Source organism: Panicum virgatum, chromosome 2K (assembly GCF_016808335.1).
Source record: "Panicum virgatum strain AP13 chromosome 2K, P.virgatum_v5, whole genome shotgun sequence".
NCBI lineage: Eukaryota > Viridiplantae > Streptophyta > Magnoliopsida > Poales > Poaceae > Panicum > Panicum virgatum.
Genome location: NC_053137.1, coordinates 18668870 through 18685490, shown reverse-complemented (window position 1 = coordinate 18685490; position 16621 = coordinate 18668870). Strand labels below are relative to the sequence as shown.

Below are 16621 nucleotides of genomic sequence, written 5' to 3'. Positions count from 1 at the left end.
TGTACTCACTCTTGCCTCTTCTCTACTTTTTCCTCTTGGCTACGATACTGCTGCTCAGTTTCTGCCGACACGAGGGAGTTCGTCCAGCGCTACCAGGACTACGAGGACTTCTAGGCGTTCGTCTCCCAGTCGACGTCCCTGTGGCGCCCTGCTCGGCTTCGGAGAGTTTTTATCGTATTTGTACTTCGCTTCCGCTGTATCAGACATTTTTGTCATTAATGTAATAAATAACATTCGTATTTTGATTTATTATGTCTTATTCGTGATATGTGCTGTGATATACTGTTCATTCTGTTGTATATACGTGTGACTTGATCCTGGCACGTATATGATTGCTCGGTTTATGTTCTTTTATAAACCGGGTGTTACAGACTGCCCGACGCTCCAACCGCCCCAAACTTGATATTTGGGCTGTACTGGTGTCCCTTGTCCTAAACCCATGGGTTTTGGCCTGTCCTAAACTGGTTTGCTTGGGTGCATGGGCTTGTTTTGGTCAAATTGAGCCTGACTCGTGTTCTCTGATTGGTTGCGCATTTTGCCTTGATCTGTGGAGTGTGTTTCCCTGCTCATGAAGTGTATTTTCTCCGTTAATTCACCTGCATACAAATATTTACCAACACTCGTGGAAATGGTCAATAATAAACCCCTACCACTATGTTGATGTTTACATTTTATGTATTTATGAAGGAGTTGACGGCCTAGATTTGGTACTTAAGAGCCGTCAACAAAGTGGTGATCTTGATGAATGTGATTTGTCTATCGAAGGTCTTGACCTTCGGGGCGTCTGGAAGTTCCAGCTGCTAAGTGGGGATTCTGTGATTCTTGTGCTTGCCCCATTTCTTGCTGAATTTTTTGGATTTCTGCTCGCATTTCTGCGACTCTGTGTTTGGCATCTGCCAATTTTTGAGCTTGTTCGGCTGCTCTCTTTTTGGTCGCAAGTTGATTGGCCAAATGAGCTTTCTTCATCTCTAGTGCCCGGAGCTCGAGGTTGAGTTCATCATGCAGGTTCTGCTCGGGTTGGTCACCTTCGTGCTGGGAGAGGTCATTCTGCATTTCCTCTTCGGTTGCTGTGGCTGCTGCTTCCTTTGCTGCTGCTGCCTTTTTGCCTGCTACTACGGCTTTCTTTGGTTCGATAGCGCGTTCTGCTTGGATATGCTTCTCATTCTCAGCCAGTTGCGCGGGGGTTGGGATCCGGAGCTATCGCCAAACAGAGAATACAAACGAAGATTCAAGACAATGAAGAACATGAAAGAATTGATCGCACAATCGTAATTGCACAGTAATTCTCCAAATGTCCGACCCCGTACAATGTTGGGTGGGAGGGGGTATTTATACCCCCAACCTTATTACAACATTCCAAGAGTACCCCTCCGGTTTCCCCGGGGGTCAAAAGATTACATCAGGGGTACTTGGTAATTTCCCTAGGTAAGAAAGTTCAACTTTGACACTCCTACCCGGGTCACACGTTTCATGACACTTGGCAACCTTCGGCGAGGACCTTCGGCAGGCTTCGTGATGCATCGCCTCTATTGTTCACCGTCTCTGAGTCGCCCATTGCATCCCGAAGATTCTTAATATCACCTTCGGGTACATGGCCTTGACGAGTTCCCCGAACCTTCGGTTTCTGGGATCGATCGCCATCCCTGTTTTTACCAAACAAAGGGGAAAAAAGATCCTTATTGTTAGTGGGCATCACAATCTTCGGCAAACTTTCGGGTCTCGCCACCTTCGCGAGGGGGCGATCCCCAACAGGCTTGACAAGTGGGGCCTCCGTGAGGAGTACGGTGGGCCCAATCTTGGTGAGAAAGAGTTTCAGTTCTTTCAACTTTTATAGTATAGATTCGGGAGGGTGAAATGCCCCTTTTGCCCTTCCTCATTTTTTTCATCACGTCGTTTGTTCTTCTCAATCCTCTTCTCCCGACGCTTCTCTCGTGAGCTAGGGCCGACGCCGGCACCATGCTTGCGCTACACTCCTGGAGGCCCCCGCCGCGAGCCCTGGCCCCTGGCCGAGCAAGGGCCTGCCCGAGGATCTGTTAGGAATAAATGCGCCATGGGTCGTGTTGCGTGCGTCGCGCCGTGCGTGTGTCGAGCCGTGCGCGAGTATGTGTCTGTGTCGTGTAGAGTGTCCAGCTTGTGTACGTGCATGTGTGGGTCACGCGCATGAGTGAGTTGTTGTACGTGTGTGTTACGTACATAGGTTTAGGAAGATTGAGTCAAGAGCACGTGTGCGTATACGTGCGTGAGGTTGTTAGGATTGAGTCCAGGTTGTAGGTTGTTGGAGAAGAGGTGTGCGTGGTGCGCGATTCTGGGAGGAAGCCGCGACGTCCGGGCGAGCATGCGGCTCACGGCGTCGTCGAGCAGGTCCTGCGAATCGTGGCGTGAATGCTGGGCGTGGAGAGATGACTCCACAACGACCCGGCCTACAAGTAGCCCCTGCGCTCCCCGTTTGTAAGCTGCCGAGTCCAGTTCAACTAATAGGAACCCAAGATACAGGAGCGAGTTGGCTGCGCAGCGTTCGTCGCCGGAAAATTCTTTGTGCTGTGTTCCCTTGCGTGTTGTGTGCGTGAGTGAGTTCCTGGGCAAAGCCAACAGGATCCTACAGGCTGCACACGCATCGTCATGCCGTTGCCGGAGTTCACACGGCGGCAGGGGAGCGCCACGCTGCTGGTGGCTTGGTCCGGCATGCAGCCCTTAACGCCCGGCTGGCGCACCGTGCGGGTGCTCGGTGGTTGCGGCACGGGCGCGGGAGCGCGCCCAGGGGTGGATCAGCATCAAGGTCGACGTGCGCGTCGCGCACGCAGGATGGCGTGGAGAGCGACTTCGCATGCTCGCTGAGCTTCCCGGTGCCTCACAAGCACGACGGGAACGGCTGGCGCCAACCCCCGAACCGCTCGTGGTTGACAGCAGCAGTTGCGCTGACGCCATGCACGCCGAGTTCTAGACACGCCGTCGAGCCGACCGGCTGCAGCTGCTTTGGAATGGAATTGTGATTGCCGGAATTCCTTGCTCGGTTGGACTGTACGCTCGATTCTAAGTGTGATACATGCTTTTAGTGATTGGTTCGAATAATATCAAGATTTTGCTGATGCTGCAGTATTTCTCCTAAGAAAGCATCATGGTACACTATCTGAGTATTGTTTTCTATGATCGAGTGCTGCAATGCTGAAACAGATAATGGATCAGAGCATTATAATATTAGTAAAATCATTAAGCAATCAAAGTTTAAGGATGTGTAGAGAGCACCACTCTTTACACAGTTTATGTAAATTGCTCATTGATTGCAAGGGCGAAGCGGCGGTAGTCCTTGGTGGTGGCCTTGGAGTTGGAGGTGGAGTTGGAGTCGGAGCTGGTGCGCCAGGCCATGTCGCAAGAGGCGGACGGGGGGTCGCCGGGGACGGGGCGGCCAAAGCGGGCGACGTGGACGGCCGGGAAGGCCTCGATGGCGCTGCGCATCATGAGGTGGAAGAGGCGTGGGTCGGCGCAGTCGAGCGGTGAGGCGGGGTCGCAGGTCGGCTCTTGAGGCCTCTGGTCGGTGAGGGCGGGGGCGTCGCACAGGGAGATGGTGATGGGGAGGCCGAGGAGAGTGACGAGGAGGAGCACCAAGGCGTGCACGGAGGAGAGGAAGGACCCGCGTCCCGGCAGCGAGCGGCCTTTGTCCATCACGGCCGCCCACGCGCCACGACGGCGACGAGAACACAGAACGCTTAATTGAAGGGGGGAGAGTGGGGAGATAGTGCCAAGGCTTCTAAGGGGCTTCGATCTTCATTATTAGTTAGTGAGGAAACTGTGGATCTAGGGTCTGTTTCGTGGAGGAGAAACGAGGAGGTAGTTCGTGTCCTGCCTGCTGCAGTGCTGCGGGAGGAAGACAATCCAAGACGGTGAGAGAGAGAAGCGCCTTTCATTTTTTAGTAAGCCTTCCATTTTTTAGAAACATATCAGGTACAAATCAACTTCTCTGTGCAAACTATACAAACTCCAATCTAGACCACCGGATCAATGCTATGGTACTCCATTTACCTCTTAAGAGGTAAGAGTTCAAATGAATCTGAGCCATTCAATTTTCAAGGATTAAATCCATCTTAAAAATAAAAAAATATCTGTGCTTAATTGTCTTGCATGCATGCATGCATATCCGAAAATCATGGAACTGCGCTAAATCTCGTTTTCTAATCAAGCACGCAGACCGTTTACCTAAATCATGCATGTACCTGCATGGAAGAGTTTGCAAGATCCCTTCTCTCTCCTGCATTACATTCATGACTATCCGCCAAACTTCTTGCAACCACCGGTATGTCCACCTGACTAAATGAACAATGTATAGACATAATATACTCTGAAATTTTGGGCAGGAACAGGGACATCTCTTTTTACTGCTTTCTTTAAGATTTTAAGAGACGTGGTTGTTGGCACTGCAGCCCTCAGCTGACTCCATCCAAAGCACCTATAAGCTGACAGATCTGTCTTTGTGATTCTCCGAGTGCAATAAAACTAACAGCGCAATAAGGATACATTTCCTCAACATCATTTTTTCACATACGAAATGGAAGACCCTTGATTGAGATCTTAATTGAGTGATCAGCTACATCATTCCAAATTCAACAATGGAGTCCATAGCTTAAATTCAAGCTATGCTCCTGAGAGGCCATTCACAGCCTGTAAGTTTAACTGCTAATACCCAATCCAAGCCGCTGCATCATTTGTCATCATCTTATTGTCGCTGTGGGACACAATTGTGATCCTACCCTTATGACAATAGAGTCTCTAATATCTTCTTGACAGGTTTGGCAGGGATATTAGTGTTCTGGCCAGAATACGTGACAGTCAAAGGAAACCGAATAATATCAAGAGTTTGCTGATGCTGCAGTATTTCTCCTAAGAAAGCATTATGGTATACTATCTGAGTATTTTTTTCTATGATCGAGTGCTGCAATGCTGAAACAGATAATGGGTCAGAGCATTATAATATTAGTAAAATCATTAAGCAATCAAAGTTTAAGGATGTGTAGAGAGCACCACTCTTTACACAGTCTATGTAAATTGCTCATTGATTGCAAGGGGTACCATAGTATGCAGATCTGCAACACGGGTCTAAATATGAGCTCTACGAAAGCAAAACAGCAAAATCCCCTCATGAACTAGGATACTACTCCACAAGCAGATCAAATCCAGATTGTCCCGATGAAACATTTCAATTTTCACAGCACTTACGGATTATAAGGGAGCATATAGCTTTTAGAAAACAGTCCACACCTGCTTTTAAGGAGAGTATATGAAGAAAGGAAGCATATATAAATATAACTTTATCTAGCAAGCAAATGCTCCAAAAGATATCCATATTCCATATATATAGCAAGATGTATGTTTTCAGAAAGAGGATTCAAAGCTGTACTTGTGCCTGTGCATCACTCAAACTCAAATGAAAAGATACCCACAAAGCCAAAACACAGATGCAAATGAATCAATCATGGTAATCATTGTTTAAGTGTACTGTGGAATAGAACATAGGATGTTATGAAATGAACTAATATAAAAAAATAAAGTATTACAAATCCTTGTTACAGAATCAGAGTTAACTGATCAGTTGAATGGAACTAGTGCTGCCAGAAGCTCAAAACTTTATGCACATTTATGGCTAATGAAATTTCCACAAAATAACAATGGCTAGCTAAATAAAACATCTACGGACAAGACTGAGAACTGAATTGAGACATGATGGTGTTTAGAAGACTTGCTTGACAAAAGCATGCCATATGATGTTCAACCACTTATCCAGGACGTATCAACAAATAAAAACTATCTATTAGGGAGAAGAAAATAGATCACCGGAGCACCTCTGCCTTCTTCTTCCCTCTGAGGAAGACCTCCCTGTCAACAACCTCGCGCATGTACCCATCAAACTCCACAGGAACCCCGCCATTAAGCCTCCTCATCTCCAAAAACCACTTGCTGTCTGTCCCCCACAGGTCCTCAAACTCATCCAGGTGATGCACAGTGAGCTTTGCCTTGAGTGCCTCCACCAGTGCACTGCTGACCCCCTCCCCTGCGACATACACTTGCCGCCTTGCATCAAGACCTTCCTCGACCTTCCGTCTAAGGTCCTCACCATTGGCATCAATATGGACCGAATCGAAGTCTGGTTGCATCCTTGAGACAATATCATCGACAATGTGCATCAAGCTCGGTGCATCACCCGCTGCATTGGGCGGAGCACATCCTTGGCCTCACCCTCGCAAACATTGTACCAGTAGTTCCCTGGCTCCACATCCCCGAATTTCCTAACGATGAGGGTGTCCCTGACCTTGGATAACTTGATAGGTGCATGCCTGGTGTCCTCAACAAGGCGCGCCGGGAGCTGGCCCTGCACTCCCCCACCTATCCCAGTCCGCCCAGAACTGGCCCTCCTCAATGATGGGGACCTGGGAGTGGAGGTGGTCGATCCGTCGATGTCGATGTAGAAGGCAAGGCGCTTGCCCTCCTCAGGCATTCCTTCGGTGCCCGCTGCAGCATAGGAGGCAGCGAGGCAGAGGGTGAGATCAAGGATGAGGGTGCGATTGAGGTAGCGCGCCACGGCAAGGGCGCAGAGGGGGCTGCGTAGGTAGTGCGGCATGGGCTTGCAACGGTCGCCGCCCCCGACGTAGGCGAGGTAGGAGCCCCGGGCGAACTGGGAGCGGGAGAGTGCGAGCGGGGACGGAGGGGCGATGGTGGCGTTGGTGGCGGCGCGGCGAGGCTTGCGGGCGTTTGGGCCGGAGTGGTACTCGCCGATGGAGAGGACGGAGTAAGCGCACGTGCGGGGGTTGCGAGCAATGACGAAGCAGCGGTAGTCCTTGGTGGTGGCCTTGGAGGGGGAGTCGGAGTCGGAGCGGGCGCGCCAGGCCATGTCGCAGGAGGCGGACGGGGGTCGCCGGGGATGGGGCGGCCGAAGCGGGCGAAGTGGACGGCCGGGAAGGCCTCGATGGCGCTGTGCGTCATGAGGTGGAAGAGGCGTGGGTCGGCGCAGTCGAGCGGGGAGGCGGGGTCGCAGGTCGGCTCTTGAGGCCTCTGGTCGGTGAGGGCGGGGGCGGCACGCGGGGAGATGGAGATGGGGAGGCCGAGGAGCATGACGAGGAGGACGAGCAGGAGGAGGAGCGTCGCAGCGGCGTGCACAGCGGAGGAGAGGAAGGACCCGCGTCCCGGCAGCGGGCGACCTGGGTCCATCGCGGCCACCCACGTGCTGCGACGGCGACGAGAACACAGAGCGCTTAATCGAAGGGGGGAGAGTGGGGAGATAGTGCCAAGGCTTCTAAGGGGCTTCGATCTTCATTGTTAGTTAGTGAGGAAACCCATAACCAGCGGTGGATCTAGGGTCTGTTTCGTGGAGGAGAAACGAGGAGGGTTGTTCGTGTCCTGCCTGCTGCAGTGCTGCGGGAGGAAGACGATGCAAGAGGGTGACAGAGAGAAGCGCCTTTCATTTTTTTAGCGCCAAAGGGTGCCTAGCGGTTAATACACTCGAGCGGCAGTCTACATGTCCTGAGTTCGAATCCCCATGTGTGCAAATTTCAAGGTGTAGTTAAAAAAATCCTTTCGCCGGTCCCGTGTGCCAAAGCACTAGTTTAGAGCCGTTCCAGGCCGGCCTGAGGACCGTGTATGGCCCATGCAATTCTCATGGGTTACGGTTCCCAGTGTCAGGGCGGGGCTGGTGTTCGGAGATTTTCCACTTCTGTCACACCCGGTTTATGAAGGCAAACCGATTGCATCTCATATGTGCACCAGGATCAGTTTACACACATATAATTGACTATAAAGTGAATATCACAACGAGTGCAAGCATAAAGAGAGTACTAAATAACTTTATTACGAAACCGAATGTCTGAAGCGAATAAAGAAACCTCTATAGAGTAGCAGCAGAATCTTCTTCAACACAGGCAGATGACTGGGAGACATACACCTAGAAATTCTCGAAGTCTTCTGGATACTCCGGACAATTATTGTGGTCTGAGCAGAAATTATGCAAGAGTGATTACACTTATGGTTGGTACTCAACAAGTGGTAGGGAAACAACTATAATACATGCAAGGCTAAAGCAAAGAATAGCTGACACAGTTTAACTGCACTCAGTACTTTTAGTTGATTATGTTTTATTAGCAAGCATTAACTGGATATAAGTATATACCATTAAATCCACAAGATAAGCATATATGAAGATAAATAACATAACCATAAGTAAAAGCATCGATTTAGATCAACTTCCAATTCAATTATCATGTGAGGGTCCAAGCCGCTCGTGACCGTGAGCACGTCTGATATATCAGTTTTACACTCTGTAGAGGTTGTACACTTTCACCACAATTCGCGTAAAAGTTCAAAGAACTTTAAACCCAACCATGCAAGTGCAGGCCAAGCACCATATCACACTTCCTTAGGTATGACTACATAGGGACGCTACGTGGCCTTTACAAAGATTCTCTAACCTATGACAATCCGCTAAGGTTTCAAGCTAAAGTGGTCATAACACTGTCCTAATGAGGTGATACCTTGCCAAAGGACCATTAAACAATACCAATTGTCCCAAGAGGATCGAGTTATACCCCATCAATGCATCCCCTCTTGCCCTTTCGGTAAGACTGTCACAAGCTAGAGTCTCTAATTAATTAGCCAAGATCAGAGCCATGTGATATTGTGGTTGCACTATTTTCTTGGGTGGTTCTCCATGTTCCAATTAACCCATATGATCTTGATTACAACATTAAGCCATCATGAACATGAAGTAAAATAAGTATATCATTTGTCTCACCATTAACCAACCATAACCAAAGTATAGCAACTAGCATAACTACCCAATATGAAATTAAACCCAAGTTGATCATGGGTAAAGGTAAACAACACTAGGCATAATCTTAATTCGGGTCCCATCATATTATAGACACATGCATGTACATAAAAGTAAATGTGGTTGATTTGGTGTTTCATGGATCAAAAGCATGATCAAGGGTCCACTTGCCTTGCTCAAAGTGCTGCTGGTCCGGTCCTTCGAAGCCATGGTCTTGCTGCTGCTCCTCGAACTGCGGATCGTCTATCACACCAAACGCGCACATACAAGCAAACAAGTGCAAAAGATAAGAAACAGTACACCAAACAACAAGAACAGTACAAAACGAGGTTACTAAACTATTGTAGACGTTGCAATGATCGTGAGGGCGCAAGATTCATAGAAAACAGATGTAAAACAATGAAGTTATGGCCAAAACAAGTTTTAAGGACTAAAACATAATTAAACCTTATACTCAGGGGTTAAGACATAAAAGAAAGGGCTTTTTCATAAATACTTTTCAACAGCAGTGGACGACAGGTTAATTTTTAGAAAAACTGGAGGGCTCTTTTGCAAAAGGGGCACGGTTGACCGGTCTAAGCTTGGTTGACCTAGATTGCATCAAATCTGGGCCGTTGGATCTTTATCGAATAGCTGGGATGGGTTGGGGCGAGCAGCGGCGGTGCTAAGCGGCCGACGGCTAGCTGAGGCGGCGGCGCGTGGCAGCGGGTCGCCGGACTTCTCCAAAAACGGCCGTCCGAGGCTCAATTCGAGCGCAGCTTGCATGGGGAGAACGGGCGCGACCTCGCGAACTCATCTAGACGGTCTGCGCGGGGTAGAAGCAAGCGAAGCAGAGCTGCGACGGCGCATGGCGGAGCGGCGGCAACGGCGAGCAGTTTCGGGCGGAGCAGAGAGAGAGAGACAGAGAGAGAGGGAAAAGAGATCTGCGGCTTCACCACCTCGATGCGAAGCTCCTGGATGGCTTGAAATCGACGGGAACCACGTGGAACTGCGGCGTGTCTCGGAGCCCCAAGTTCTCAACAATGGTGGTGGCGCGTGGAAGCTAGGGTTGCGACGACGGCGGCTTCGGTTCGATGGGGGTTCAAAGGGGGCGCACGACGCCTTTTATAGGCCGGAGCAGGGCCCTTGGCGTGCGTGCCACGAAGGCCGCGGCAGCGCGGGGTCGAGGCAGACTCGGTGGAGTCCCGCCCGAGCACGGATTGGCTAAGGCCCCGACAGGTGGGGCCCGCCTCTCGGTGGCAGGAAGAAAAAGGGAAGGGCGGGCGCGGACTGGGCCGGAAGGAAAGAGGAAACGGGCCGGCGGAGGAGAGTTTGGGCCGCGTAAGGAAAAGGAAAAGGAGGGAGAGGGAGAAGGGTTAGTCCTGCTGGGCTGAAATGGCTTGGGTGAAAAAGAAATGTTTCACATTTTCTGAAAACGATTCAAACCCATTCAATTCAAATTCGAATTCAAACTGAGCCACAAACAAAATAAGATGCAAGGCAACATGAAAATGCAACACAACCTATTTCTCTTATATTTCTTTTCATGGCTAAGTATTTTATTTAATTCCCGACACATGCTCTAAATTCAAGATAAATTAAATAAAACTTTATTGAACCTATAACAAATCTAATTAAACTTACTTAGGTTCCTAATTTGAAATTACGGGTGTTACAGCCGAGGAGCATGACGAGGAGGACGAGCAGGAGGAGGAGCGTCGCAGCGGCATGCACGAAGGAGGAGAGGAAGGACCCACATCCTGGCAGCGGGCGACCCGGGTCCATCGCGGCCACCCACGTGCCGCGACACCGACGAGAACACAAAGCGCTTAATTGAAGGGGAGAGTGGGGAGATAGTGCCAAGGCTTCTAAGGGGCTTCGATTTTCATTGTTAGTTAGCGAGGAAACCCATAACCAGCGGTGGATCTAGGGTCTGTTTTGTGGTGGAGAAACGAGGAGGGTTGTTCGTGTCCTACCTGTTGCAGTGCTGCGGGAGGAAGACGATGCAAGAGGGTGACAGAGAGAAGCACCTTTCATTTTCTTTTTAGCGCCAAAGGGTGCTTAGCCTAGCGTTTAAGACACTCGAGCGGCACTCCACAGTTCCCGAGTTCGAATTGTAAAGTGCAAAGGAATTGTAAAGTGTTTGTTGTATTGGATGTGTATCAAGTTTTTCCGGTCCCATACAACTGATATATATAGTCTAGCGCTACCAAGTCCTAGCCGATTACGACAAACTAATTACTTGGCTAAAAAGTAAAGACTTTCTAAAAATAAACAAACTAATCATTACAACCGAATTGTCAGATTCCTCGTAGAGTCTTTCTTCCTGACTTCATCGGAAACTCATCGGCCGATCACCAAATCACGCGGATCAGCATCTTCATTGAATATTCCTTCTGGCCCATCGGCTGCACCTCATCGGCCGATCCTGATCCTGTACACCTCTTGGTTTCTTCCAAATTGGCAACCTTTCCTTTAACAATCACCTTCATTGACACGTGTCAAAAAACAGTGTCAACAGATGCCACCCAATTTCGGAGTAATTTATTTTTGCTCCGAAATTACTTTGATCCATGATTGCTCATTTGTACCAACGTTCCAATCAGCATTTAGAGCAACTCCTCGTACCCTGTGCACGCGGCACGCTTAGTACAGCCAGGTAAAACTCTTCTTTGCCCCTGGCCTCTTGCCTCTTGTCTGCACAAATCTAATGCGACGATTCATTTTACGTCCTTTCACCCGATCCAACTCTTTGGTTTAGCCCATAAATATCACCCCTTTGCTTGGCATTGGCAGCACGCCTCCATCAGCTACAGCACTTCTTCTCTTCTCCCTTCAATTGAAAAACCCTAGCCTTTCCTGTAGCAATGGAGGGCTCCAAGCACTCCGGCTAAGGCCCCTCCAATGATCCCCCGGCGACCCGCCGCCGCTGGGATTAAGTCCTCTTCTTTTGCCTCCGATTACAATACTTTCGCTCGATCTTGATTTTCAATTTCTTTATTCCTTGAGCAGCGATGACGCTCCTCCTTCCTCCAACTCCTCCGATTCGGAGGGTCCTCCCTTCCCTTGTGTCCCTGAAGACACCAAGGAGTACATCCGCCAGCTTCTCCACGAGAGGATGAAGCTCGGTAGAACTACTCCTAGGAGACTATCAGGTCTCAGCGCCTCGCCGCCGACTCCAGGGTTGCCTGTAAGTTACCTTTCTCATGCATCGCTTCATTCTTTCAAACCTTTACCTCTGACTCTTTGCTTTGTTAGTCCTGGAGTCACAAATCCAGACCCTCCACGCCGCAGCAGCCACCGCCACCGGATCGGGGAACGCTCGCGGCGACACCGTCGCTGCCCGTCTGCAGGACATCCCCCGCCATGTCCGAGAGGTTGTTGGACATGGGGTCCGCCACGGTGCTGCTGTGGCCCTCACCACAGCCCAGTACCAGTCCGGCCATGACTTCCTGCAGGTCGAGTCGGTCCACCTCCCGCTGGGCGGCGAGGACTGGTGGGCTTTCGAGGAGCTCGCCGACGACATGGAGATGGCAGCCACCGCCATCTCCGAAGACATTAGTATAGAGGCGATCATCAGCAATGTCTTTGCTGATGATTAGATTTCTAGGAGTAGCAACTTCTAGGAGTAGCCTCTGATGTATTGGCCAGATCATCTGATCGGCCTTTTGTAAAAATATTATCAATTAACTATTTTCTTTCTCTTTCAATTCCTACTGCAATTCTCCAAATTTTCTCATCACATCAACTGATAACGTAAAAATCAACACTGACCTGAATCCAAACGATTTGGAATGTGTAGATTTTCTATGCTAAGGGCGATATATGTCATATCGGCCATAAGAACTCAATCGATAACTCAAGTCAATCGCCTATGCATCCACCCAAACGCTAGGATAGTATTTCTTCAGATATTTACCGTTAAGGGCTCTAGAATATTCCTCTCATTCGAGCGTTTCCAAAATATAAGCATTACCAGGAATACACCTGCTTATTCTGAATGGCCCTTCCCACGTTGGTGACCATTTGCCGAATTTCGAATTCTTCGTTCCTATCAGCAAAATCAACTTCCAAACCAATTCTCCTTGATCAAAAGTCTTGGCTTTTACTTTTTTGCCGTACCATCGGCCAACCCTAGCTTTGTTTTCTTCAACATTCACAAGGGCTTTTAGCCGATGCCCAGCCAAATCTTCCAATTCATCTTTCATCAAAGCTGAATATTCATCGGCGGTTAACCAATCTTGAAACATGATACGCCGCAAATCAAGATTCAATTTCCATGGGAGAACAGCTTCATGTCTATATACCAACTGATACGGAGACACTTTCGTAGCACCATGACAAGCCATCCTATATGTCCACAAAGCTTAATTAAGCACAGTAGGCCACTGTTATCGCCATAAATTAACAGGATTAATTTATGGGCCGAAATCAAGATGGGCTTAAAGCAGAAAACTGAAGAAGACATGTAAATCGGCTCCTTCGTGAGCATCTGGGCCACATGGGCCATGTATCTTTAGATTTAGTTCAAGGTTAGAGATAGAGTCCGATCGGGACAAGATTAGTTTAGATTGTTTCCCAAGTCTCCGGACTATAAATATGTATCCTTTGTTATTCGTAAAGAGAGCGTCATCACGACTCGCAAACAACAACTCTCGGCGCATCGCCACCCCTAACCCTAGGGTTTCATCCAAGTAAGCACCATGCTGCCCTGATCGCTTCTTGCGATCAGGGCAGTATTGTTCTTGCTTTTACCTTGGTATTACTTGTACTGAAGTGTTTTTGATGGCGAGTAGTACTAGTTATCTTGATGTTCGTAGCATGACTTTTAGTAGATCTATTGTGCTTCGTTGCTTATCATCTGCGAATATCATGTTGTCTCTGTGCAGTCACGTTTCAATCTCATGCTAGTTCTTGTCGCATAGAACTAGTTGCACATAGGCAAGACCCTGCTTCTCTTATGTCTAGTAGATCTGATCTGTTATGGTTTGCTCTTGTCTTAAGAATTGGCGTAATATCTGCTAGGTTAGGCCTTGCAAACGGATTGGATGATCCGGTGGTGTAATAGATGCTTTATCTCAGCCTTGATAGGGATTGTTCCGGGAATCGGCTTTTGCTAGTTCTTAGGCCTCTGTTTTGGGTTGTGGTTTAGTTATCTGTTATGTTCATTAGGCTTAGTCACGTGTAGGATGTTCCGATCTAGCAGTGAAGCTGTTACCATCGTGGATTAGATCAATTAGATTTAATTGAAGCAGTTTTACAGTTATTTGCTTTATTTATCATATCTGGATACAATCAGATCCCATCTGACACCGGGACTCGATCGGCTCTTTAAAGCCGATGCAAGAGTCGTCCCGGGGAGCCGACCACGGCTCGGACTTACGTTTACACATGTCTTTGTATGCAGGAAACTGTTCGGAGCACGTCTGCACCCTCCTGATCGGGTATAGGTCAGGTGGCACGCCCGGTTTTCACACCTCCTCCGGGCGCATGACGGAATTGCGGGCCGTCGACGAGGGAGCAGTGCCTGCCAGCGCCCCAGCAACCTCCCGGCTCTTCGTGTTGCCCGTCGCTGCTCGCCGGTGGGTTTCGACTGACAACACATTCTGGCACGCTCGGTGGGACCCTTCTCGGCAACAACATCCACTGCAACAATGACTGGAGCTCAAGATCAAGAACCCGCTCCCAAGCCCGTCACGTATGAAGAGCTTCCTCCTGAACACAAGAAGAAGTATGATGAGATCAAAGCTCTGCTGGAAGCCGATCTCATCGACTCTTTTGAGAAGACTCGCAACCATGGCATCAGGTGGAAGGGGTTCTCACCAGAAGGCGCTCTTGACAATGTAGATCTGTCTGTACCATCTGAAGAGCGCACCAGAGCCCTGCGTCAGGAGATGAACTACATGGTGGCCCATGTGCTTCATCGGCACTCTCAGAGCTTGATGAACGAACTCGAGCGCATGGCGCATCGCGTCATCCAGGAGATAATCAAGAACCAGTACTCTCCATCGGGGCCAATCCTGGGGAGTCACACAGAGGAAGTTGCACTGCATTCTAGGCCGCAACTACCATTCTCATTTGCAGCTCCCAGACCACAGAGCTCGCCGATCTACGTCGTCCACAAGGTCGGCGGTGATCTTGGAGAAGGCCAGTTCCTCACCGAGCCACCCAAGGAGATTCCGCACGGCTACACGTGCGCCTACATCCCTGACAACGTCAGTCCAACACGCTCGGTGCAGATGGTGAACCCAGGAGCTTCTGGAGCAGACGCAGAAAAACAAGCGTGGCTGGCAAAGTACGCTACTGGGCCGAGTGCTGAGCCATCGGCCCCAGGAGTTCTTAGTGTGGAGCAGGTCAGTGCGATACTCAGAGACCAGTTCGGCATCCTGCCCAAGAGGAAAGCGATCGGCTATTCCAAGCCGTATCCAAGCGACTATGACTTGATCCCACTGCCACCCAAGTATCGGCTCCCTGAGTTCACCAAGTTCAACGGGTCAGAGGGAGCCAGCTCCATCGAGCATGTGAGCCGATACTTAACGCAGCTTGGGATGATCTCAGTGTCGGATCTGTTGAGGGTCCGGTTCTTCGGCCAATCCCTTATGGGCCCAGCTTTTGGATGGTATGCATCACTGGCTCCAGATTCGATTCAGACTTGGAGGCAGCTTGAAGATCAATTCCATACCCAGTACCATTCGGAGGCTGCTGAAGCTGGAATTGCCGACCTCGCCCAAGTCAGGCAGAAGCGAGGAGAGACTGTGTCAGAATACATACAGTGCTTCAGGGAGGTCAAGAACCGATGCTACTCGTCGCGCATCACAGAGAAGGAGGCAGTCGATCTGGCTGTCCTGGGACTCACTAAGCCGATCAAGGATGCGGCTTTTCAGTTGGAGTTCACGTCTCTGGCGCACCTGGTGCAGAAGCTTACAGCATACGAGCATTACCATCCTGAGCTGTACCAGGACAAGTTCAAGCGCCATGTAAACATGGCCCAGGCGGATGAATCTGATGACTCTGGTGAAGAGCATGAAGTGGCCGTGGCAGAGTGGACCCGGGGGGCAAACCCTGTCCCGTGCAAGTGGGTCAAACAGCAGGGACTTGTGAAGGGCTTCGACTTTGACGTGACCAAGGCGGAGCAGATATTTGATCTGCTTCTCAAAGAAAAACAGCTGAAGCTCCCAGAGAATCACAAGTTGCCGACGGTCCAAGAGCTGCAGGGAAGACTGTACTGCAAATGGCACCACTCGTTCACTCATTCCACGGGTGAGTGCAAGGAGCTACGTCGTCAGATACAATCGGCTATCGAGCAAGGCCGATTAATCCTAGTTCAACACACGATGAAGGTTGACACCAAGCCTTTCCCGCAAGCTAATGTGGTGGAGCTGTCAGCTTTCGGATCCGAGGGCCAGGACTTGGCATTCCAGATCAACATGGTGGGACCCATGCGCCGCCATGATAAGCAGAGGAGAGAGGCCGCTTCTGGCAAACGGCCGCAAGATGAACGTGAGCTGGAACAGTGGCATGTGACTGAAGAGCAGGTGCGCCACATCCGCAATCAGCTTCCAGCTTCTAATCGGCTTCTGGAAAAATACCAGTACCAGTACCAGCTACGCCGCCGATATGAATCGGAAGAAGACGAGTACGAGCATCGCTCAGGAAGGACATTGGGGAGGCGCCAGGCTATACGCGACCACTGGCATTGCCCGTTCTTCAGGTACTGTTGGAATTCCGGCATGAGCCGATTACCTACTATAGATGATTGCTTGGATGCAGGCCTCGAGGACACCAGCAGGACAAGACATCAGTGTTCCGGCGCTTGGGGCCCGGAACGCATCAGGA

The 16621-nt window shown here is 49.8% G+C and overlaps 1 pseudogene; it reads right to left on the bottom strand.

Annotated features, from left to right (window-relative positions):
• Positions 1–5530: 5530 nt before the first annotated feature.
• LOC120669963 lies at positions 5531–7204 on the bottom strand (annotated as a pseudogene).
• Positions 7205–16621: the final 9417 nt, after the last annotated feature.